General features: G+C 39.4%; 1 protein-coding gene across 3 annotated transcripts in view; it reads left to right on the plus strand.

Moving 5' to 3' along the window:
* Positions 1 to 2,570: 2,570 nt before the first annotated feature.
* Positions 2,571 to 25,481, plus strand: part of FRY (FRY microtubule binding protein) — a 234,590-nt gene continuing 211,679 nt past the window's right edge. For 2 of the 3 annotated variants that reach the window (XM_050333590.1, XM_050333592.1), the window contains exon 1: positions 2,818 to 2,856. The gene's annotated coding sequence lies outside the window, so the exon portion shown is untranslated. Of the gene's footprint in view, positions 2,691 to 2,817; positions 2,857 to 25,481 lie in introns of those variants that run through there. The other variant, XM_050333591.1, reaches the window with a different exon arrangement.

Consider the following 25,481-nt stretch of genomic DNA (forward strand, 5'->3'; position numbering starts at 1 on the left):
TTAAATATAATTACAAAATCTAGCTACCCTGAAGACAAAGGGGCTCTCCCAGTCCTTTTTAAGTCACAATTTTCACTCTGTTCCTTTTTTTCCCTTGAATGGTAGAAATTTTGTCCCAGCATGCACACTCCCCATCAGTCTCATAGTGGCTCAGCTGCATTGGTTAGTGTACTCTAGGGAATCAGACAAGATTTAATTTCTTGCCCTCTAGGAGATGAATATTGTGTATACAACCTTTAAATTCTTGGTTCCCAGTAGCTTTTGAAAGTTGTATGTAGAGATTTAATTGGGGTTCTCATGCAATGTTACACCCCTACAAAATTTCAAGATGCCTTCTAAGAGCTTAGTCTCAACCTATAAGATGGCACAGCTTGCAAAGACATCGCAGGTGCTCAAGGTACTGACAGTGTTTTTCCTGTATCTCCTCAGAATGCCCTTTGATTTCTGCTCATCATAACTTACCTTCATTAATGAATTGTTATAAAGGTCAAAATCTAGGGTGAAGATTCTGATTTTTCTCATAAAATAATCCTCAAGATACCAGTCTGTGTAGATGAGATGCCTCCAGACCAAACAATTGACCTTGTGCAGAGTAGAGGGATGCAATGAGGAACACTGTTAAAGCTGGTTAATCAGCAAAAGAACAGAAAATGTGAACTGATAGTAAGGGGCTTCTCAGTGTATAGGTATTTGTCACACACTTTTCCTACAGAACACCAAAGATGAGATTTTAGGGAACGCTGAACCAGTGAAGCAGCTGATGGTACAGAAAACACTGTTACCTCCTCACTCTGAATGCTCTGACATCGACTGCAAGCATTTAAGAGCTTGCACTGCAGAATGCCGAGAGCGCTAAAAGGCAGGCGGAGGTCTATTACCCCACTATCCCCTAATGGCTCTGTGCTGCCTGGCAGTTAATGCACAGCACAGATGGTGTACGGATGATGTATAGACAACAATACCTACTTTTTCACCAGCCTGTGACACCCTGTTAGATACATCCTTGTTGGATAAAGAATTCCCGTTCATAATTACGGAGATTCAAGAGTTTTAAATGCAAAACTAATTGCTATGAGTTATATGTTTTATTTCATTCAATAATTTAGTTTCCACACAGGTGTCTAACTACAATGTAACATACGTTTTATAGTGGACGACAAACTAACAGGAGTCATACGTGGTCCAGTTTTAGCCTGGAATCAACCCAAAACAATGTCAGGCTCATTTGACTATTTTGTTATTCTGTCCTTTTGCCTGCCAGGAAATGCCTCTCACAAATTTTGAAGCCTTTGCCAGTTTCACAAGTCAAGCAGAGAATTGTGATACAAATCTCAAAGACACTGGATTCTTTGAAATTTCATGAGAATTCGGAGTAGAAGAGACACTCCAATTAGTCTCTCCGCTAATGTCACCACTAATTTTACAGTTTTACTTGAACCTCTTATTAATTTGGAAAGAATAATGACACTTCTCTTGACTGGTGGCTCTGTACATGGATGTCCGCCCAGCACAGACACAGTTGGTAAAAGCTAGAGGTGACTTTGGCAGGAGGAAGAGATGCAGAAGATTCAGTGGAAGTAAACAGGGAGAACGAATATCCCTTCCTAAGCAACCAGGCCTCATCAGCTATGCTGCTTAAGGAACAGTGTGTTTCTCATAGGAAAAAGACACCAACCTGCTTTTACAAGCCTATTTGCTTACAGCCGAGTGGAAGTTGGTATATATCTTGGTATCTTACAGCTGACAAACTTTTTATTTCCCAAGCAAACACATTCACTCTTATAAGAACAACCTACTCACAACTTGTCTGCATTCCTACCTTTATTCCTCAGTATTATTACAAATGATCTAAAGCAACATGAACGGGTTTAAGTCTTTCCTCGTTGACTTCTTTCACATATACTGTCACCTTTCAAGTTACCTGACACTGCAAATTAAATCCCCGTCCTTTACCAGTCCCTCAATGAGGAGCTAATGGAGTGGTGTCCCCCGGGATGCCTCTCAGCAGCGGAACCGGGTTGTTCCTGCCCCTCCCGATCACAGCGCAGGGCACTCACTGCAGCTTCTCCTTTTTCGGATTTTGCTTAACCCTTTCTGGCTCATTTTAGCCCCTCTCTTCAACCAGGACTTCAGTTTAAGACCTCCCTGCTGTCAGGTGATACCAGCACTGCCGTTTCCCCGCAAATTCCCTGTTTTATATCCTCTTTTCTGTTTCGCACACCGAGCATCTCTCCTGCCGGGCGGGGTTATCCGACCCGGGACACTTGCTGCGGAGAGCGGCGCTGGGATCGTGTGACACAGAGGGAACTCGTCCGGCCTGCAGCCGCTCCGGGCGCTGCCAGCCGGGCTCCAGAGCCCCACCGCCAGGCTCCTGCCACCTCTTCCCCAGAGAGCGACGTGATCCCGGCCGCCTCTCCCGGGAAAGCCGCCTCGCTTTCCTGCCGCGACGCCCAGGTCGCTCCGCGTGTTCCCGAGGGGCAGAACACAGCGGCGCCCGCCGCGCCCGCCCCGCGCCCGGCCCGGCACAGCCCGGCCCACCGCCCCCCTCGCCTGCCGGGGCGTCCCGGCGGGGAGGAGCCCAGGGAGCGCCGGGCGGGGCGGCGCGATCTCGCCGCTGGCTGGGACTGCCCGGAGACACCTCCGCCTTCCCCTTCTCCCCCCGCTCCCCCGGCGGCAGCGGCAGGACCCAGGTGAGAGCGGGGCGGTGCCCGGCTGCACTGGGGGAGGGCCCGGCCGGTGGCGGCGGCTCCCGGTGGCGAAGGAGGGGCCGGAGGGAGGGAGGGAGGCCGGGCTCAACTTGACAGGAGGGAGGGTGCGAGAGAAGGAGGCGCTGGTGGCTGCGCTCGCCGGGCGCGGGTGAGTGAGCGAGGGAGTGAGGGAGCGGGCGGCGGCGCGGGGAGGGGAGCGGGAGGCTGAGCTCGGCGTGTCCCCGGCGGATGGCGGGCGGCCGGAGGGGGGAGGCGGTGCTCGGCCGCGCCCCGGCGGGCGAGGAGAGAGGCGGGGACACCGGGCGGTCCCCGGCTCCGCTCCGGGGGCTCGCGGTGGCGGCTGCGCCTCTTTCCCCGCGGCGGCCCGGAGCGAAGTTTCGGGGATGCTGGTGAGGTGGGGGCTCCCCCTGCCCCTCCGCCGCACCCCCCTCTTCGCCTCCTGGCGGAGCCCGGTCGCCAGCCGGCGGCCGCACACCCTGACGCCGCCGCCGCCGCTCAGCGCCCGATCGCAGACAAAGCCGCCGCCCCACCTGCCGCCCCGGCCCCCTCCCCGCCCGGGGCGGCCCCGGGGACCGGGCTGGCTGCCCTGCCAGGCACGGGCGTGGGGAGCGACACTGGCCCGCCGAGCGCCAGCGAACTTATTTTTAGATGTGCCTCCCATCACAATGCGTCTTAAAAATAGCACGGTTCTTATTTAAGGAGTGGGGAAGAAACTGGTTCTGGAGGCCTCGTGTTGTGATGTGGTTTGGGGTTCGGTTTTTTTTTTAAGCCGATTTTTAGGAAAAAAAAAGTGTTTCAGTGGTGCAGGCAGCTGTGGGACGGTTCATATCCACAGGTGCACACAGGATGCTTACTCTGTATCTTCATTAAGGTCACCCTTTAAGCATGTGAACAAAGGTACTCATGGCGTTGTCCTCCGCAGTGTGTCTTCAGTGTGAGACGCGAGGTCTTATGTATGTGCCCACCTGATTCATGCAATACTTTTTATAGGGTCACTCGAGCTTTTTTGATCTGCCGTTTCTTAATTTTCTGCCTGGTCACTTCTCTCCGGAACGCCTGCAACATGTGGGTGATGCAGACTGAAGGAGTGATAATGAGCTACAAGGATCAGAGCTGTTTATTATTTTGTAAATAAATATTTTGCTTTTGTTTTAGCTACTGTATCTCAACTGACTCTGGTGACGGAACTACCATAAAAAAAATGGGTCTTATTGTGCTAAATGTGTAATCACGATGGCTCACAAAGACAAATTCTGATTTTTATTTTAAAGCCGCTACAAATATATGGGAAACTTGTGTAAAATTAAGTGTAAATGAAAATGGAAAAGTACATCTCCAATAAGGAAAGGAAAAAGCACTGAGTCATGGAGTATTTTAGATTGGAAAGGGCCTCTGGATGTCATCTAGTCTTGCCCCAACACCCAAAGCAAGTCCAGTTGTATAATGTTGCTCAGACCTTGTCCAGGTGAGTTTTGGGTGCCTCCAAGAATGGAGATTACATAGTCTCTGTGATTGTGGTGGTGCCAGTGTCTGACCACCTTTGTGGTGATTTCTTTTTAAATGTATTGGCATTTTCCTGTTTTGCAATTTGTGTTTCCTCTTATCCTGCTGCTGTGCACCTTGCATCCATCCGTAGGTGATCATAGTCATCTACATCTGTAGTTCTAGAAGCTAGCAGAAACCATTCTAGTGTTTTAGACCAAAGAACTGATTGTTTAATGGCATCGTTGTAAGTATAATTGCTAGATTTTATTCTCATAAATTGGAAATTTATTCTTCCTAAGCATTTGCTTAACATTTCCTTTTTATTTGAATGTGGCTAATAGCACGTTAGCATATTAATTTAAAATGCATAAACACCTTATGGAAACTATTTGTTGGTGTTTTTCTGAAATCACAAAAACGTCTCAGATAATTTACCCATCTCTGAATTTGAGACAGTTTGCTCCCAACTTTTGCTAGAATCCTTTCACCATCAACAGTGTCATATAGGCTCTTGGAATGACAGTGTGTCTACTCATTTTAGTAGAAGGAAAGCTTTATGGCTTTAGCCTTGAAATAGATTTTCCTCGAGAAGGGATATGCCTTGAACAATACAGTGCAACCTGTTATTACTGAGAAGTTGCCTTTGTACTACGTAGGTATTGTTTAATGGTCTGGAGAAGCATCAGTTTATATTTAGGATGCTGTTGATGTGGGAAATTATGTGGGCAACTTTTTTTTTTTTTTTTTTTTTGTCCAGCAGGCAAATTTTGGGCTATGCAGAATAAAAATTTGCATGTTATCCACCATGACATGTGACTGTCAAAATTATTTGGTTTTTTTTTTTTAATTTGCATAAATTCTTGGATGTTGCTGATAATATCTCAAAAGCAGGGGAATATATTTGTAGTGTGATTCATAGTATGTCACTTCTGGATGTGTCTGGGTAAAATTTCAGAACATTAGTATGATGCTGCTTAATAGCTAATGCTTCTGAATAACTGATGTTTTCCATTAGAGTCATATCAAATAATTTATTAGAAGCCTTTTGAATGACTGCACTGAATTTGATGATATTTAGAATTGTTTGATAAATAATTTAACTAGCTTTTTCAGATAACAGCTGCCATTTTATAATGATGGGAACACCTGATGTACTTACGCTCATTGGGTTTTATTAACTGTAGTGGGCTTCCATTCAGGAAGAAAGCAATAGTATGTTTGGCATTTTTTAGGGGGTTGGATTTTTTTTATGGTGCTGTTTTATATTATTTTATTAAGTCCTGTAGTGCCTGTGTGAGTTTTAGATATTCTTGGCATTTATAAATCTCTTCTACAAGCTCATTGAACTCATTGAACGTATTTGAGATTTTAAATTTTACCGCTACAAACATTTTAGGACTTTATATTTTCTGTTTCAAAAGGGAACTGTTTAGTCCATTTATGTTTTTCCCAGTCTGTATTAATTTCCTGTTAGCATGTCATATGGTAAAACAAATGAATTAATGACACATTATACTTCCATAAAATAAACCTTTATTGGGGGGGTATAAAGGCTTTTATTGGACTTGACAGTATTTGAGAGTGATTTGTATAGTTTGAAAAACAGTTCATCTTGGACTGTTAAGATAAACTCGGAAGAGGAGGTAATTATATGTCTGCAAGCAGATACTGGTAGCAGTGATTCGTATAATAAATTTGAGTTTGAATTTGGACAAAAAAAGGGGAATGCACTTGTTAGACTCATGAATGGTTTGCTTACTGTAGTGCATACAGAAAGGCTGTCACTAGCTTGAACTTTATTGTTATAGGACAGAATTTCATAATGTAGCTCACACGCTTTCGGTTTTATGGCCCAGAGGACTGAATGTTGGAATAGCTGTGCTAAATTAAACCTGGGGTCTGTGACAATGACTAATAAAAGATGCTTCAGAGGGAACTGTAAGAACAAATGTGAGATAATTTGCATCCCATGTTCAAGGTGAATGTGGTGCTTTGTAGTTTGGAATTGGCTTAAAATCTGCATAATATTTAATAGCCTCTTCAGATGTTATTACGCATAATTATGATAATTTTGGACATACCTGTTGCCGATACAAGTAACCAGTTTAGATCTGTGGCTAATTTGGGGGGGCACCTAGTTTATGCAGGTGTCTTGTTTGCTTGATTGTTGCCAGACTGATTACAGATTCAGGCCAAATTCACTTAATATGTTTCACCAGGTTCTGTGATTAGGGCTAATGTGACCTTCAGGAAAAAGAGGTGCTTCTGCCCACGTGTTTATAGTTTGAACTGTAGTGGTGACAACATTCATCTGGATGTGAAACCTGCCCAGTTGCAGATTCCTTTTATGTTTGTGTTGGAGCAAGGTCTGGAACAGAGACTGCTTCTCAGAGACTTCCATTATCACCAGTTTGTAGGATGGTCTGGGGTGTGTATCTCACAGCTTCTGTGAAATTGACAGAGAACATGCCTGTACTTGCTAGTTAGGTCTTTTATTTTGGACTTGGAAAACTTGTGAAGTTTTGTATTCTGACATCTGTCTTAGTGAGTATTAAAGTATGTATATATTACATATATATATATGTGTACACTTTTATGTATAAACAGCATTAACGAAAAAACAAAGACATCTGAAATGACTCTCTAGCCTGATACATACTTACTTGAGTCTCCTGGGGTATGGGCTTGACTTTAAAGTGGGGGAAAAAATAACACTGTTATAGTACAGGCTGTTTCTGAACATTGTTCAATCCCAGGATCATCTTGAATGTAGGATGCTTATCATCTCCATTTGTTATAAGAGTCTGAACGTGAATACTGTTAGATTCTTCATATTGATGGCTTCTGGTAAGAATAAGTTACGTGCTTATTTATGAACTTGTCATTGTGTGATGGCATGGCACCAGTCAGTATTATTCAGTGAATATCTCAGAGTCTAAGCATAATTTTCATTATATTATTGCTTATGAATTTTTTCTGCACTTTATAGGTTTCACATGCAGGCCCTTGGAGGGTTTTGAAATGGTGACATTCTTCAGTACCTACCATGAGCTCCTGGCAGGCTCCACACTATGTTTGAGAACTTCAGAGTTTTAACACTGATTGAAATTGCAAATAGTGCTGTTCCAAATCAGTGTTCTTTCAGCTTTGATGTGGGGTGGATGGCTTTACATTTTTTTTTCTATAAAGAAATCTGTGGTTTACATTTATATGCCAGACTGGCCCTGAAAGGAGTGCTATTGCTCCTGCTCGAGGGTTACCTCTCTTAGACTAGAAGTCAGTAGGCTGCTGTGTTAATCCCATGACAACTACACCAGTTTAAATGATTGGTTGCTAATATTTGTACCAATGTATGATCCAAACCCATTTTTCACAAAATGCTTTGTATTTGCAACACAACCTCACATTCTGTTCTCATCACTGCTTGCATCACTGCTGCAAGCACAAGACTGCTATAGATGGCAGTGTGAGGCTGGAGAAACGATGGGAGAATTTCTGGTGACTACAGTCACAGGAGGTGAGAACTAAATTTAAAACCTGGATTACTGTCCCTGGTAATTGAAGTTGCTTTCCCAATATAGCCTTGGTAAAAATCATAGCTTTCCTTGTCTTTTTGTTATGTTATCTATATCAACGAAGAAATCTCCTTAGATGTTTTAGGCAAATGTCTAAAAGCAGAGATGAAAACATAGTAGGTGTTTACTCTCATACTTAAGACTCAGTTCTTGGAAATTTGTACTTAAGAAAAAAGATTCTCATAAATACCTCATATTTTTTAATAAGCTGGAACAAAGCATATGATATTACAAATAGTGTTACTAATATGTATAAAATATTAGCCCATGCTAGCTAGCTTTTTGTTTTCTTTCAGTTGCGTAAGAGTGCAGATAATTGGAATGCTTTGAAAGGAGTTTAAATACAAGTGTCAGTCATCATTGTAAATGAGTGATTGTTAGGATGTGGATTTACTTTATTCTTTGCATCATAGTACGTGGTTTTCTTGGGGCAGCAATTGCAAAACCTTTGTATCAGACCATGACAGGGCATATGAATCTAGCATGGGTTTCCAAGCTGGAGCACCTCTCTGCAGTAGGATTAGAACTTTTCTGGATGCTGTGTATGCAGGGGAGTTTAAGACATTCATCAGTGCTATAGGATATTGCTGTCTTCTAAATTAAATAATAGGTGTATTTTTATTTAGATAGAAATCAGTTTTCAAAGATAGACTCTGTGCATAATAGATCCCTGAAAAAGAATCTTTGTCTCAACTTGTGAAAGGCTTTATTTGGAGACAGAACACCTACATTCATTAACTGCAGGACTTTCACTGTGATCTTTGTATGTGTACCTGACAAACTGTATGAAAATCAGCTCAGTGGTTTTGGTTTTTTTTCAGTTGATGAAATCAGCTACTACATCCTTTTTATTGTTTAATATTTTCCTTCAGATGTCTTTACTAAGAATCTAATTCCATGCAAAAGCAAAAATATTTTTAATAGGTGCTATTGTTCTTTGGAAAAAGTGCTGTGTACTTCTGTACTTAGGATAAAGAAAATAAAAACTGATACTTTCAGAAAGCAAACTAATTTTCTCCTACAGTAGAAACAGGATTACTTGTTGAGACTGACAACCTTAGTATTGCTGGGCAAGGGTATGACTTCAGCCTCTCAATATGTGATGAAATGCCCCAAATGATGCTGCAGTTAGTGTTGGCACTGAGGGTGAAATGACAGACAAGTCATTTTTGTATGTAACGTTATTGGTTTTAATTGTAATATAGCTGCGTAGACTGTTTTTAGGTGGGTAATTCCATACGCTGTTGTTTAATAAGTAATTTTAAAAGACTTCACAGAATTCATCAATCTCACTTTTTTTTTTATTCCCTCACAATCTGATGAGCTCTGAAATGAGTTAGAAGGAAAGCTGTATGCTCAGAATTGTTCAGAAAATACTTAATGGATCTGGTTAGTTTATAGATGCACTTTCAACTTTGTTATATTAAATGAACATTTTCAGTACCTTAAAATTCTACATTTTATATACATAAAAAGTTGTATGCATTGCTTTTTTGGGATATTTGTAGCAATACATGGTCTGAGAGAGGGTTTTTGGCTATTAGCATTTTCATTAGGCAATCTTTATTGGAAGATTTAAAATTAAAAATAAAATAACATCATCTGAATCTCTCATATTATATTTGCCTATTTCTTATGTCTCCTGATTAACTGTGGTCACCATTAACAGAAAGTGTGTCCTTTTGTGAAATCTGGAGTTCGTAAAGCTTAGTTTCTTCTGAATTTTTATCTTATGGTTCATCTGATGGTTATGATCAATGGTTTTATTATGTTGAAGGAGTGGTAAGGTTTCTCTCCATGGAGGCTCTGCTAGTGTGTAATGTGATGTGAACCACACTCCAGCTTTTATTTCATTCAGGGCATTTTATTGGAGCTGTTTGTCAGAAATATGTTCTTCACTTGGCCATCTGTTTCTGTGAAGCATGTAGCAATTTAACTACCTTTGAGGTTGCTATCCTGTCAAAAATCAGTAATATCTGCCAAGTGGTTGAAAACTATTGGGAGGGGAAGAGAGAGATGTTCGCAGACCTCGTGATCACATAAGCTTCTTAGCTTTAGCAAAGCAGACCTGAAATCTGTATTTTAATTATTCTGCAGCACTTGGGATTCTGATGCTCTCCTTAAAGAGATACATCTCAAAAAAGAAAATTACTTGTGGATGAAAAGTTTAGAACATGTACTGAAACTAGGTAATATTTCTTGTCATGCCCAGTGTCAGTAGGAGACTCCTAAAAGTACTGGCCTATTTTTAATAAATATCAGACCCACTTATTCCCCCCCCTAAATTCTAAGGTTTCATTTTTGAAACTGTTTTTGAAACTTTTGAAAGCAGTAATAGCTGCAGTTTATTTGGGCAAGACGTTTTGATGAGTGTATATTTTACAGCTTAATGTCTGCAAGAGTTTGTGCAAGGAGTGTGGAGTCACATGTAGGCTTGCGTCACCTGTCAAGAATAATAGCTTTAACGTATACTGTAAATATAAAGCTCCTACTTCCCCTACTAGAAATACTTGTGGAGTCACATACTCCAGCACAATGTTTGACTCAGTTTAAGTAGGGGTGGTTTTTATGATATGTTATTTCAGTTCTGGCCTGTTGCAGTGCCATTTAGCAATCATGCCTGAAAGTCATATTATGGAAGTCATCTTGAAATTAATCCATACCATGCAAATAGGAAATTATCCTATAACAAATTAAAAGTCAATATACTATTTCTTCACTTGCAGAAAGAATAGAAAATTGGTTTCTGTCAGTAATGACTAATCACAATTAAACCTTGCAGTACTTTGCAGTGTGCTGCTGTACATGCTGAACATTCTCAAGAGTTTAGTATTACTGTAAAAACAGGAGAAGTAAAATCCTGAAGAGAGAGAGAGAAAAAGAAAAGCAAATATTGCAAAAATAAATGTAATTTCTAATTTAAGGAAAATTGATAATTTGATATGAAGACACTGGAGGGGTGAGATTTGGGTAGAGATAGGATGAAAGAAGATCATAATAGAGCATAAAGGAGTAGAAATTACCATTTATGGGAAAAGAGAAATGAAGGCAGGTAAAACTTTTTGACAATCAGGAGTGTCCCAGTTGAAGTACAACATATACCTTTGCATCTAGTCATTTGAATCTTCTTCTAAAGAGTCTGCATTGTTCTATTTGGTGTCAAGCTCACTTTTTAAATAGCTTTTTCATTTCATTGCATGATTTGTTAGCTGTAACTAATTTGCTAGGTGTAAATTATCTAGGCCTGAATCTACACTTCTCAGTGTTTGTCTCTTGAGAAAAAAAAACCCAACTTTGGAAGTATGTGCAATTAGTGTCAAAACCACATGAGAATTTTGTATGTCCTTTTCCCTGCTTAGGAACAATACTGGAAGATTTATACAACAAGGAGTTTTGGCTTAGTAATGCTGCAGTGGTATTTCTTCCACAGTCTAAGCATGGCAAGCAAAAGGACTACACTGTTAACAGTAGTCTAATGAGAACACAGGCAGATGCCCTTCACAACAAAATATTTATTTTGTTTTGCTCTTCCGGTTCATAAAATGCCTACTAAAGTCTTCTCAGAATGTAAAAATATGTAATTTTTTTCCATCTTTGTATGCTTAATGTAACTTGTTGGAAAATGCTGCCATCATAAAAGGATGAGAGAACAGCTGCCTATATATTTAGTCCTGACTGTTGTCTTTTGGGTCAGACTGAACATTTCTGAAAAGAGAAGAGAGCCTCAGTTACCCTCAAGGAAGCTATGATCCAACTGGAGCAATTTTTGAGATGGAGGAAAGAGGCAGCTTGTCAGAAGGCGCAGCGCAGATAAGGTAGATGGAGAAGTGTAGGTTGGTAGATGGAGAAGTGTAGGTCTGCCTCCAGAAGAAGTCAGTCCTTAGTGGCTACTTCTGTACCACTGTGTCCACAGGTCTGGACCTGGACATGTTGCTAAGCTGACCTCAGTCTGGAGCAGCTCTGTTGTAGTGAGACTTAATTCAGGTCCAAGGGCAAGATGAGTGGTGAGCAGTATGGAGAGCTGGTGTTTGGTGCTTGGGCTGGCTTCTTGTCCAGCCTTTTGTTCTTTGGTGAAAGATCTTTAGGGAGCTAAAGGTATACAGGCTTATGCAAATACCAATTTGTTAGTGATGCTATTTAGAAGAAGTTGTTCTAAATGATTTCTTGGTCCTTGGAGGAGACTGTGTGGATATTTTTTTCCTGAGGAAACAGGGCAAGATTGCTGGTCTGGAAGTAAGGTCCAGAGGAAGAAATATTTCCCACAGGGGCATAGTTATGGGTTAGATTTGGTTTTGGACTTTTTTTAATAGTGTCAACTGGCAACAAACCAGATTGAATTCTTGTGCATATATTGCTTAAGTTTACAATTTTTTTATTTTAATAAAATACAATCTCAAGAGACCAAAAGCTATAGTTTGGGGGGTGTATTTTCTTCTTATTTGCTCTCTTTTTTGGGGGGATGGGGAAGCAAGACTGTTTTAATCTGAATTCTTCATTGGATTTCAGCTGCAAGTGCTAATGCAATTTACACAAATAAGAGGCCAAAAGGAACAGTCAAGGTCATGTTCTTATTTCTGACAGATTGCACAGTGCACAAAGTTCTCTGTAAATACAGGTATTAAATATGATGACATGATTGGCTTTTGCCAGCTTTCCACTGAATTTTTGAGTGAATTTACAATTTAAATTTATAAGCATATTTTAAGACTGTGGGTGTTTTTGTTATTTCATTTGCTTATTATAAAAATGGAAAAGACCGAGATTTTCTTAGTTCACGTGGTCAAACTTACCAACGCAGAGAAACACTGTGGAAGGAGAAGGTTGCTGTAGCTGGCTATTTTTCATTGTCTTGAGTGATTCCTGTGCTATCATTTTCCTATCACTACTTTCTTTCCTCTGCCTTGTAAGTGTTGTGGAGTCCTTTTTCCTTTAATAATTCTTGTCTAGTAATTCACATGCTAATACCTAGCTTTGAAATATATAGTAAGAGGATATACAGACCAGCTATTCACAAATGAGTCTCCATTCTTTGAACAATCTGATTATGTTCCCCATCTCTTGGGAGGATACACAGTACTGCCCTCAGGACTCTAGAACCAATTTGTGACGGATGAAAGTCTGATGGTCCTTAGGCCACTGAATCCACCTGAAAAGGGGCAACATTTAAATGATGTCAGAAGCAATCTGTAACATTATTACTCCTAATTTCTGCTACTATTAAAAGATAAGGGAAAGGAGGAAATGGCTGAGCTGATTGTCAGTTGTTTTCAAAGACTTAGGTAAATCACATAGGTGATTGTTGTTGTATATCCTTAATATCCCATGTAAGCCATATTCAAGCATTGCTGTGGCAGGTAGTTCTTTGTGTACAGTTTGTGGGCTGTTTTTATTACATGGTGGCTAGAGTAGATTAAAACTATAGATTAACATTTTATTATAAAAGCTGTGTTTAAAAAGGAGTGCAAAAGGCAATAGTTAAATTACTATCTATTGATAGAGTACTGTGATACTGTGCTGGATGAAAAGTTAATGTTGATATGCTTGTGGGTGGCAGGTTACTTTGCTAAGTGGAAATTACAGAAGATTCTGAATAAGTTTGTGTTGTGTGAAATTCAGTGTTGACACATATTAGAATCTACTTTGTCAGCAAAGGGAATAAAATAAAATACATATACGCTGTTGCGACATCAGAGTAACTTATTCATCTGTGTTGATGACTTGATAGATAAGCTAGGCCTGAAATGACCTTTTTCCTGACCCAACCATATGAATTAGTTGTCAGAAAAGACATGAAGGTCTCTGTTTATGTGCAGCCATTTGCAGTTGAGAAAGAGTGTAGAAACTGAAGTCAGAGATTGGCAGCAATGATAAATAGACTTTGGAAAACCTACCATATAAAGTAAGATTGAGAAGATTGGCACTTTTCAAATTATTCCACTTAGAACTGTATGCAGAATAGTAGGCTTTATGAGGAAAGGGGATTGTGTGTTCTGTCTGCCCTTTTTGATGAAAGACCAAAGGTGGTGTGATTTAGTAAAAAAACTTCAAGGATGCAAGAAGTTCTTTTTAGAAGGTGTGTCATTAGTTTATGTAATTAACTGACAAAAATATCAGAACAGTGAGAAGATGCTGTTATTTCTACAACAAAAGATTAGATGCTTAAATGTAATATATTCATAGGATATATAAATTACTTCAGTATTTTCGAAGTGCTTTCTGTTGTAAATCCTTGCACTTCAAAATATAAGCAAACTAGTTGGAAAAACTAAAAAGACTCTTTCCCAATCCAGAGCTGTCCACTGACTAATTTCTTGCACCTTCTGTCAAACCATCTGCTACAGGCTAATGAACAGACAGCATGCTGGATTAGATGTAGCACTTGTATGAGCTATTTTGATAGCTCCCGTGTTCCTTTCATTGGGAACTCTCTGATTAGTGAAGCTTAGAGTTAAATTTTTGAGGGCAGGGATGGGCAAAGTGTTCTTTCTATGAGCTTCCGCACTGCAGGATGCTGCTGACAGAGGGGAGTGACGAACCCACATCGCTGTTTTTGAAGCATGTTTCACTGTTTTCTTATAAGCCTTCATTTAGCAAAAGAACATCTTGGTACCCTCTGTCAAATGCCCATGGGAAGTAATGACTGAGTTGAGAGCAGTGCTGAGCTGTGCCCCTTTTGGGCTGGGAGAACTTCATGATTCCATATGTCATACATCACTCCGTAGTACTCAGCAGACATCAGTTCTGGAGCTACAGCCTCGCTATAGAACAAATACCAGCTTCATTTCAGACATCTGTCTGTGAGGAGTCACCATCATCACCTCTTAGAGTTACTTTCTGCTGTGACTCAGAACACATGTTTTGGTCGAATACTAGGAAATCACTGGCCTGCTGTTCACACAGGTTTATCAAGGGTTATTCCCAGCTGCAAGTTCACTTGAGTGATTTACAGTCCTCCTCATTAGTCTTCTGCATTTTAACCCATTCCTCCCAGCACACACAAATATTTTTTTTCTGCCAGCAGCAGACACAGATGTTGTGTTTGAAGATGTATGCAGACTAGCAGAGAAAGTATTGATTTGTTTAATTAATTCCAACATATGCCCTTTTTGAAGTATTCTTAGATATACTTCGTAGGACTATTTGTGAGGGATCCAACTTTACTTTGCAACTCAATCATTCTTGCATTTGTCAGGATTAAAAGAAAGGTTAACGATGCCATTTGGTCACTGTTTAGTGATTCCTACGATTACTGTTGAAGTAGAAGCTGCTCATAAGCAACAGAGATCCAGTACCAACAATAGCTGAATGGAAGTGACCGGTGTCCCAGTGTATTACCATCAAAGTTGTCAGCACTGCTGGTGGCTTTCCGTCTTTAAACCTGCTCGTGATCAAAGCAGAAGCCTGTCATTGAAGATGGGTGGGCTGCTCTAAGAACAAAAGAGCAGGGAAGCATAGGATGCTCTCTTCCTACAGTATGGTAGCTGCAGGAACAGCATCCTTTTTGCTGGCTAAACCAGTGTTATGAGCAGCTGGACTGACTCTGTGTTGGCCTATCAAGACTCCTTGCTGTAATCTTTTGCTATAGTAGATTTGCTCTCTTTATGCAATAATATTTGGTTCAACATTATTGGCATTTTGCACGTAGATCAACGATGGAGTCCTTTGCTTTTGTTTGACTGTTGTTTTTGATTAAGGGTTGGAGAGTGAACACAATACCCAGGTGTTCCTCAACACCATAGATGCTTCTTGGCTAGAAGCAGTTCTGATGGCTTAAAATTTTTGCTAAATCAACTATGACCTGTCATTTATGCCCCCTGCGAGAAGATCCACAAAGTGAAAAATCCTTATGGACATATTAGAAGAATCTGTGCATTATGCCCATGTGCATTGTGTTAATAACCAATCCTTGGAACTAATTCATTTTTTGTCCAATCTGATATTCACCCTGTTATCTTTGATGTATTTAATGAACTTCCCTAATGCAGAAAGTTGTATATAGATAGTGCACAACCCAAAAAAGGCACTGTGGCCATGACTGATAGATCAGCCTATTTCAGTCCATGGTTTCTGTTCTAGCATAACTTGAGTGACCTCATGTTTTCAGTGTGCCTACTTTCAATAAACTGACCAACTTAGTTTTCATAATCCTCAAAGAAGGCAGGAGCCATTGCAGTTCATTTGTCATTCCTTGTCTCCCATAGCTATGCATAAATCCATGGAAGTTGAAAGTAGATTTGGGGAGTCCCTGCACTTAATGTTACTGACATGTGATCTCCATTTCATAACTGAAAAGGCTCTGATGTCTATGTGTAAATACTTACTTTTATTTTTATCTGTTGGGATGTCAATTAAACTCCAAAACTAAAGTTGCTAATCATGTGCATTCTGGTGACCAACTAGGGCATAATATTGTGTAATGCAGTTCTGTAGGGAGTCTCCTTAATTTTTACACAACATATAACCAAATGAACTAAGGCCTGTTCAAATTCCCTTTTTTTTTTTTTTTGTTCTCTCTGTTTTTTTACCAGCTTAGACACTTTAAAAACATTGGCATTTCCTGAAGCATATTCAAATTCCTTCAGTATTTGGGAGGAGGGGAACAGATTTAAGGGTTTGTCTCTTCCATTTTCTGTCCCAAGCAAGACCATGAAAGGATAAGTCTAGTTTCACCCATGTGAGACCCTGTATCCTCCCCAGCTGACACTTGTGAACCAGGATTTGCTGCAGCATCTCAAGCAGCACTGGATGCTTATGTGTGGGAAACTGAATCGAGACTTATAAGAGGCTATAAAACTGTTACAGTATCCCAGAGCTACAAAATCCTATGAATTTCTCAAGTAAGTCCTCGGAAAAACTTGAGGAAATTTTATGGCATTAGATGCTTTTAATGAGACTAGGAGCATCATTAAATGAACTTCTAAGATACAGGCTGCTCTACTGTAAGTCTTTTAAATTTGTCTGTATCCGCACTGCTGCTGAAAGGAGCAATCCTGCTCAGCATCACTGAGTGCATTAAGCTTTAACAGCCATTTGGGCCGGGTCCAGTTACCATGACAAGTAATCTTTTAGATTAAAATCATCTTAAAATTTGGAGTCAAGTCATATCTATCTTTAAATAGTGTTGCTATTTTTAATTGTTTCAACTACTTTATTTTTATTTAACTTCCATTTAATCTTATCAGTCAGAACCTGGAGGTACTGCATCCAGTAACTGGCAATTTCTTTTCTAAAAGATCTGAAAACTCAATTAAGTTTCGATTAGTGTGTATAGTGCAGATTGTGGTGGGTGTGTTGTTGATCTGAATTTTTTTTTTATTTAAGTTTGAAAATAAACCCACTCTAGCTTGCTTGATGTGACCATGCACTTATGAATATCAGCTGTAGAATATTGCTCTACAATTTGAACAAAAGAATGCCAATAGTGAGTCTTCATCACACTACATGTGATTCAGAAAGTCCTGTGGATTTTGTTGCTGGTCAGATGGAAAACTATGTTAAATGGGAAAATAACCCTTTCCAGCATAGTCTTGTTTAATATTCATCATAAAATTTTTACCCCTTAAAGAGATTATTGAGACTTAGCTGGTGGTCAAAGTGACAGATAACAAACATAGTATTTTTTTCATAACAATGTCAGAATAGCCAGGTTTGTTCAATGAAAGATTTTCAAGTAGAAGTTTATTTTATTTGCTTTACTTTAAATAAGCATTTTCTTCTCTAAACACAGATTTTACTATATTTTTTAAATTAACTCTAAAGTTTTGTGTGAAGCTTAACAATAAGGTCTCATTTCAGGATGCTGATAGTACTTCTAGCAGAAATTTGTTAGTATTAACTGTTCCTATGCTTAAGTTTTTATTTTAAAATCCTGTTTATTTGTTTGAATACTTACTTTACCATTATAATTCAATTAGGAAGTATAATTTGCGTGGGTAGACTTGTACTATTCTCCTTTTGAATCAGAGTTAGAACATGAGTCTAGACAATTGCAAGGGGAGGTTCTTAAACCTCATTGTCTTAATTTTGTGCCATAAAAAGTGAATTAAGGCAAGTGGTTCTTTATTTGTGCCATATTGTATTTAGGAAAATGACTGAAGCTTGAGAAAGAGAGCTTTGTCTTCTGTGTCCTGTCTATTTTATGATTGCTACCAAATATTGAGAGCAGATGAGAACTTACTGGTTGCTGAACATATTCATGCAAAGAGGACAGCATGCACACAAATGCTAGTTTAGTTCTAGTGATAAACTTCCAGCAATGTTTCTACAAAGGTTTAATGGGAGGCGTTCTCACATTAGTGTATGATAATTTTCTCCTGTGATATCACTTGAGAAGTCTCCCTGATGGCTGCAAGGCACTGGGGTTCATGTAGTAGTCTCTAGAGCAGAGGTACCACTTCAAGAACCCCCCTGCTGCAGTGATAAACTTTCTTTGATCTGTTTGCCAAGTGAGCTTGGCTGGCTGTGAGACCACCTCTTCAAACTCTTGTAGTCATAGCAAATTGTATTACTCAGTACTAGGAGTGCTACACTTCATTGCTGGGGTTGTAATCTGTGTTTCTGCATAGTGCAAATTGCATAGGTTATATGTGAGGGGTAAGAATTGGCTTCTGAGGTCATTTGGTGTACATGCTATCTAGCGTGTTAATGGCGATATTGAATCAAGATTGTGAGTTTTGCCTTGTGTCTGGTCAGGATCATGCAGTTCCTAAACGAGCTCTGAGATCATTGAAAATTAGTGACTTAGCCAGTATTTGAGCAGGAACAAAGAAGCTGGAGGAGTTAACACTGTGTTCAAGCTGAGCTGTCCTATAAGTGTAATCCTAGTGCCCTCTGTTGCTGGTGGAGCAGCTTCTGCTGCCTGAAAGATGTGCAAGGTACTTTTTTATATCTGCATACGAAGCATTATGGTTAACTGAGTGTATTGTGAGTGTGTGCATTGCTGGTGCTGACTAAAAATACAATATGGAGGTGCGGTGACCTGGTCACTGATAGATAGAAAAAAGTATTTTAAAAAATGTAACTACATGCATTTTTCAGTGGTATTTGAGTCTGCAGCATTTTAGGCAGGATATTAACATCATCCCTTACTGGGGGCTTAACATTTTGCTGTGTCTGAGATCAGTTGTCAGGGAACAGCAGGATGAAATTGCTCTGCAAGAATGTAATGATTTAACCCCAGTCAGCAACTACCCTGCAGCCACTGGCTCACTCCCCACCACCACCAGTGGGATGGAGAGGGCCATCAGAAATAGGTAAAGCTCATGAGTTGAGATAGAAACAATTTATTAATTGAAATAAAATATAATAAAATGTAATTACAGTAATAACTATAATAAAAATATTTGTAATGAAAAGAGAGATAACAAAAGAGAGAGGAATAAAACTCAAGGAAATAAACAACCGATGCACAATACAGTTGCTCATGACCCATGGACTGATGCCCAGCCCATCCACGAACAGCGATGGCCACCCCCACGTCCTCCAGCCAACTTTCGCAGTTCATATACTGAGCATGACATTCTATGGTATGGAATATCTCTTTGGTCAGTTCAGGTCAGCTGTCCTGGCCATGCTCCCTTCTAGTTTTTTGTGCACCTGTTCACTGGCAAAGCCTGGGAAGCTGAAAAGTCCTTGGCTTAGGGTAAGCACTACTTAGCAACAACCAAAACATTGCTGCGTTATCGACATTATTCTCGTACTGAATCCAAAACACAACACTGTACCAGCTGCTAAGAAGATAATTATCTCTCTCTCAAATGAAATGAGGACAAAGGGAGACTGCCAGCACTCAAGGATGACATGAAGAGTGTAGTCCCATGCTACCCAAACAAGAAGGGTGGAGCGTTGTGACAGTATCCAGTGACAGCCAACAAAGAGTCCTCTTTGCCAGGCAGGCCTGTAGTCATGAAGCAACTCCAAGGTCAGTTCTGCTGGTCAGGGCATGTGGCCAGGCACAGGCATATCTGCAGCATGGCACAGGCAAGGGCCAAGGGCAAGATTCTGAGCTTCAGTAGCTCCTAAGCAAAAGAGAGAAATCCCCAACAAGGCTTTTCATAGCTTTCCCATACATCAGAGCTACCCTTGAGCACAGCTGGCTAACCCGCTGGGAATGGGCGAAGAGGTAGTGCAGGGGGCCCTGACTGACCTTTGAGTATCATCTCTTTGCCTGGAAAAGGTAACTTCAGTCAGCTATGCTTTCTTGTGTTCTTTGACATACTTGTTGAAACTCTGAGGCTGTGAAAATATTAATAAACTTCTGATCCAATTTGCTTCACAGTTTCCCCTATTACCTTCATATACATTGAGTTGGGTGGGAAGAAAGTGAATCCCTATGAGACTCCACAAGGAGAGATTTTGAAGGAAAGAGTAGCACAAGGAAAGCAGTGTGACTTGCACAGCTGTCATGGGACAACTGACATGCGCTCAGTACAAGGCTGATAATTTATACTCTCAAGAGTCATTCTTTTAGGGAATGCTCACCAAGGCTTGCAGATCTACAAAGAGCAGTGGGGTCTCAACCAAGCATAAACCACTAACAGTTTTTCTTTCTAAGTAATATTCATCCTATTGCAAAACTCTGAAATGTCTGATTGGGGTTTGTTTTTTATGTTTTTTTTTGGGGGGGGGGGGGGATTGTGTGGTATTCAGAAAAGTGAATCCTGCCTTTTTTTTCTTTTAACTGTGGTGAAGATAATTAATGTTTAAGGAAAATACCACACAGTTCATAATTTTAACAAAGAACAGTATGGAAACAATATTAAGGACTTATTGGGAAAGGACATGAGCTCTCTGTGTACATCACAGTTTCTGTGCTGATAATACTGTAATTAGCTTTTTACATGTTAAAACATATCTTAAGATTTTTATATATGATAAAAATCTTAGAAATTGCTTCCAGGATGATAATTAATGAGATAGTCAAAAGCACAACTTGAATCAGTGCTCCTTAGAGACCCCAGCAGAGGTATCACAAACTGAACATCTTTGTGAAAAAGCCAGTATAAGAATGGGGAAACAAGAAATGTTGGCTGTTCTACTTTACAAGTTGAGGGAGAAACTGGTGCAGCATTAAGGTATTAAAGATGTCTCTTCTGGATTAATGAGCTACATAAACAGTCCTTGCAGTCTGGATGGGAACAGAAGTATGATTGTGTGATGGAACAGCTAAAAGAAGGCAAGGATTACTGGTATCAAGAGTATTGGAGAAACACAGAAAGAAGGACTGAAGAAAAAGCTAATTAGACATGAAGAGGAGAGAAATTAGAAAAAACTTACTGAAAGGGACAAAATAACTGGGTCAAAATGCGCTAGAAAAAGATGCATTTATATTTATATATGTTTTGCAGTGTTGGAAAACATGAAGGGGAATCATACCAAGAAAACTGTCACATATATGTCAGATATAAAGACGTTTTTAAGTTAAGGTACTTGCTGAAAACAAATGAAATAGTTCTAAAACGTAACAGTGATTTTAAAACTTTGGGGGTTTGGAAAGTCAGCCATTTCCCAGTTTGTACCCTGGACCACAGGGCAGGTGTTGCCTCCAGGAATTAAATTCCATTCTGAATTTTGCGAGTGGTAATTCAAAGCTTCATATTTACACTTACCAGTAAGTATACTAGCTAGAGGAACTAGCTAGTTCTTATAAAGTTACCATCTCATTACTGCTAGGCAAATGAAAGTTTATTGGTATCTTGGAAGCTATGTATGGTTCACAGTGCAATAAGTAGAATGTCAAGTAATGCAACAGCTAGATCTAATATTAATTTACAGATTCACTGATTAAGGCTTGGAAGTGAAGAATAGTGTTGCCATGGTGAAGTCTATATGATAAAGCACAAGAAGAACAAGCTAGTGAATAATTGATATATGTCTAAGATTAGAAACCATCATTTACAGTGTGTGCTTTGATGTTCATGCAAGCTTTTTACTTAAAAAAAACCCCAGAGAAACACATTAGCATAGACTGTGACAGATTTTTGCATAAACTTTTAAGTAAAGTACCAATGGCTTATGTGGAAGAACACACAAATACACAGTAACTGTAGTGCTAAGATTGAGAATTTGGGCATAAACCAAAAAGTTCCAAAATGGAAAGCTTTAAGCGTGGGATGTATTTGGCCAGGCCACATGTATTACTGTATTTCTTTAACACTGAACAGAATTAAATAAGAATGATTATCATAAAATTCAGTAAGATAAGTTGTAACTTTTTGCCTATATGCTTATCTCTCTCTGGGTTTAGTCATATAAAATAGTTCTTATTTAATTTTTAAAGCTTTAGTTTAGAAATAATTTAGTGAGATATTCTAAGCCCCTTTGAATTAAGAGACAATACTTACAAATGTCCTGATAAAGCTTAAAAACAAACTTTTCAAAATGGATAAAAATTTGATGGCTGTTGCAAAGGTGTCTCTGAGTAAAGTAATGGAAAGCTTTTTTCTGGGATAAACATGTAGATCTGCTGGAGCAAAGAACTGCAGGCATCATGCCTTTATAAACAGTTTTGCTTAATAAATGTGTCATTTATTTTTATAAATGTATGATGGAAATTAGTGAACGTGCACAATAGTTCTAAATACAGTCCATCTGCCCTGGAGCAAACTTTACTTGTCATAAATTCCTTTTTAGAAATCTCAGTTGCAAGAGCTATTTTTCATTATTAATTAACTCCTGAAAATAAATCAAATATATGCAGTTGGCTTGCATAGAACAATCCTGAGGTTGAGGATGTTGTTTTTTTGTGCTTGCAAACTGAATGAAATTTTGTAGAAGAAAAGACTGACTAGTATAAATATTGGGTGATTAATTTTTTCCCCACTTTTTGATGCCTCAAGTTTGCAGATCATCTTATAGTAAGCATTAAAGCAAACATCTTTTCATGTTCTCAAGCATAAGCTAAGTTATAGCCCAGTTATGATCAACTTTAGTTAATTTACTGCTTAGAATAAGTAGGAAGTAGCATACAGCATGTAACCAAAAGCTCAGATTTGTATTACACAGTGAGGCACTCAATTTCCTTCATTACCTTCTGAAGCTGAACAGCTTTCCTGCGCATTTTTCTGCTAAAAAATAGACAAACTGCCACTAATGATTATAAATTAATCAAGACATAAAAGCTGAGAGAAAAAGGGGAGGGGTTGACTTTCTTATGCATAGTAGTGATAGAGGTTCATAGAGGTACTTGATATATACGAAAGTGATAGGGATTTTTTTTGTCAGCTGATTTGTAGTATGCCTAAATATTCTCATTTTCCACAGATCAATGTATTTAAAAGTGGAGTTTTCAGACTAGATTTTTGTTACCTGTCCCAGAACTGAATCAAATGCATTGGTGTTTTATAAACTGAATGTTTTATGTAAACCAACCATGGTCTGTGTAGAAGAAACTGTATTCCAAACTCTTATGTTTTTCATACTTGTGTGTATACTTACCTGCACAATGCTTTAAAAATGGATTCATACTGAAAAGGAAAGAGGCTTTGTGACTGAAGCAATGATCCGTGTATATGTAATAATAATACTTTGTGTTGTCCTCTTCAAAAAGATCTTGATGTAGTTGCTTGGTGGAACGGTTGTGTTTCTTCCTGCATTTGTCAGTCAGCATTACATTCGGTATTTGAAAACAGCCTTATTAATTGCAAAAAAGGGTAGGCTTTTCCAGCACCTTGGAGGTCTTGCATATACATGTCATTGGGGAATGTGAATGAGTGCCTTTGAGAACAGACTTGTGAAGGTTATTTTGTGGGAAAGGGGGCTTCTGGCTGGCCAATTCAGATAGAATTAAAAATGGTACAGATTAAAAGCTAATAACCATAATTAACCTCAACATTAAAAACCAGTTATCTTTTACGATGACCCCATCATTAATGGGAGACTCTTCAGTGAATGGCAGCTGTTGTCTGGTCCTTGCTTTCCTACTCGTCCCTTTGAAATGAAAGTCTGAGAGATGCAAAGGTTTGCCAATGATGGAGTTCGTTGTGTACTGCATTGAGGCAGAGTCATGGCATTGGCAGCAGAGGTGCACTTTCTGTGACCGGTCCCACACTGTAGGTTTTTGTTCTACCCTTTTTGATACCCACCTTTCAAATTGTTTTTCCTACTCATGCCTACCAGTAAAGCTGGAAAAGTTCAGGTCTTAAATTGTTCATGATGCTTTGTGCAGACTGCATAAGAGTTTCATTCAGAGTTTACTTATTGAAAATTGCAGTGTATGGGTCACTGCACTGAATTTGCTTCCATGTCTGATTAATCAACACAGAATGGGAAGGAAGATCAGAAAAAACTATTTAATGAAATGCCATTTTAGAAATCAAATTTAATTAAAACTAGCAAAACAAAATCAGTAGTTCCTCTCTTAAAACTACTGCAGCCAGCCACATCATAAAAGCCTACTAAAACAAATATCAGATTTTTGACCCCAATAAAAAATCTGAGTGTTTTTACAAGAGGATAACTTTTCATATTAAAAAAAAGAGTGGGCCTCCACTCTTGCTGTAGTCACTAAACAAACACCTGATACACCATTAGAGATACTTGCAGTCGTAAACTTGCTAGTTATATTTAGAAAATTACTTACCTTTTACGCAATTAAGTGTTTTCTCCTTTTTTACTTTGAGTCCCAACTAGACCATGGCTTTATGTGATCACTTTCATCATGAGAAAATCAGGTCTGATGCTGGAAAATGATATCACTTCATCCTACATTCTGCTCTGTCTCACCAGCTCTCTTGTGTTGGCTCTGCTCAACTCTTCCCAACAGAAGTTAATGTGAAGTAGAGGAAGGGTTGGAGTTTTTTGTTTGTGTTTTGGTTTTGATCCTCTATCATAGTTGTTAGGGTCTTTTTAAAATGCTGCCTGATTTCAGTTCTTTTCACTCCTTCAATCCTTGTCAAATATGAGTTATTCAAGACTCATAGGCAGAGACATGAGAGTTTAAAATTAGAATGGAATAGCATTTATAGATACTAATTCTCAAAGGATTCATCAACGTGGAGCTCTCCAGGGAGCCAGCATGGACCTGTCAGTGACCACAGTAGTGGGCAATAACACATGTACTGCCTGGCAAACAAGGTTCATCCTGGCCTTAACTTACCCATTATTATGTAGTTGAAGTGTTTATTTTTTATCACTCTTTCTTCTTTTCTACCAGGGAATTAAACAAATGTTTTTAGGGCCACAGAATGTTTATTAGCGAACAGCCTTTGCTAATAGTAATCAGGTTGTGTGGGTGTACAGTCAGTTGGTAAGGTGAACATTCTGTCACAAATTAGGTAAATGTTAAACACGTGACCTTATGTATGTTTGTGAAGAAATGTTCTGCCAAGTTGAGCTCCAAGGACTGTGTAATAACACATCAGAGAGTAGTGCCTTCCAAGTGCTGATGTGTTTATGAATCTCTTTCACAGCATGAAAAATGCATCCAAATAGGACTCTTTATTTAGTAAATGCATTTAGTATATTTACTAAGTGAGTAAATAATACTAAATAAGTTTTTACTTACTTGTTGTTTGAAGCAACACAGCTACCAGAAAAGGCTCCTTTATAAGAGACCAGTATGTTGGGATGAGAGTTGGAGTATAAATAAAGGGCAGTACTAATTGCCTGTGAGAGCATGAAGAGAAAGCAGCAGGAACCTTTCTGAGCTTTTTGCACCAATTCAGAGCTGTAGGCTGCTCAGGCCTGGCCGGGCAAAACAAACTGAGAAGTGCAG

This window comes from Myiozetetes cayanensis, unplaced genomic scaffold (genome assembly GCF_022539395.1).
Source record: "Myiozetetes cayanensis isolate MyiCay16 unplaced genomic scaffold, myiCay2020 scf5-8, whole genome shotgun sequence".
Taxonomy (NCBI): domain Eukaryota; kingdom Metazoa; phylum Chordata; class Aves; order Passeriformes; family Tyrannidae; genus Myiozetetes; species Myiozetetes cayanensis.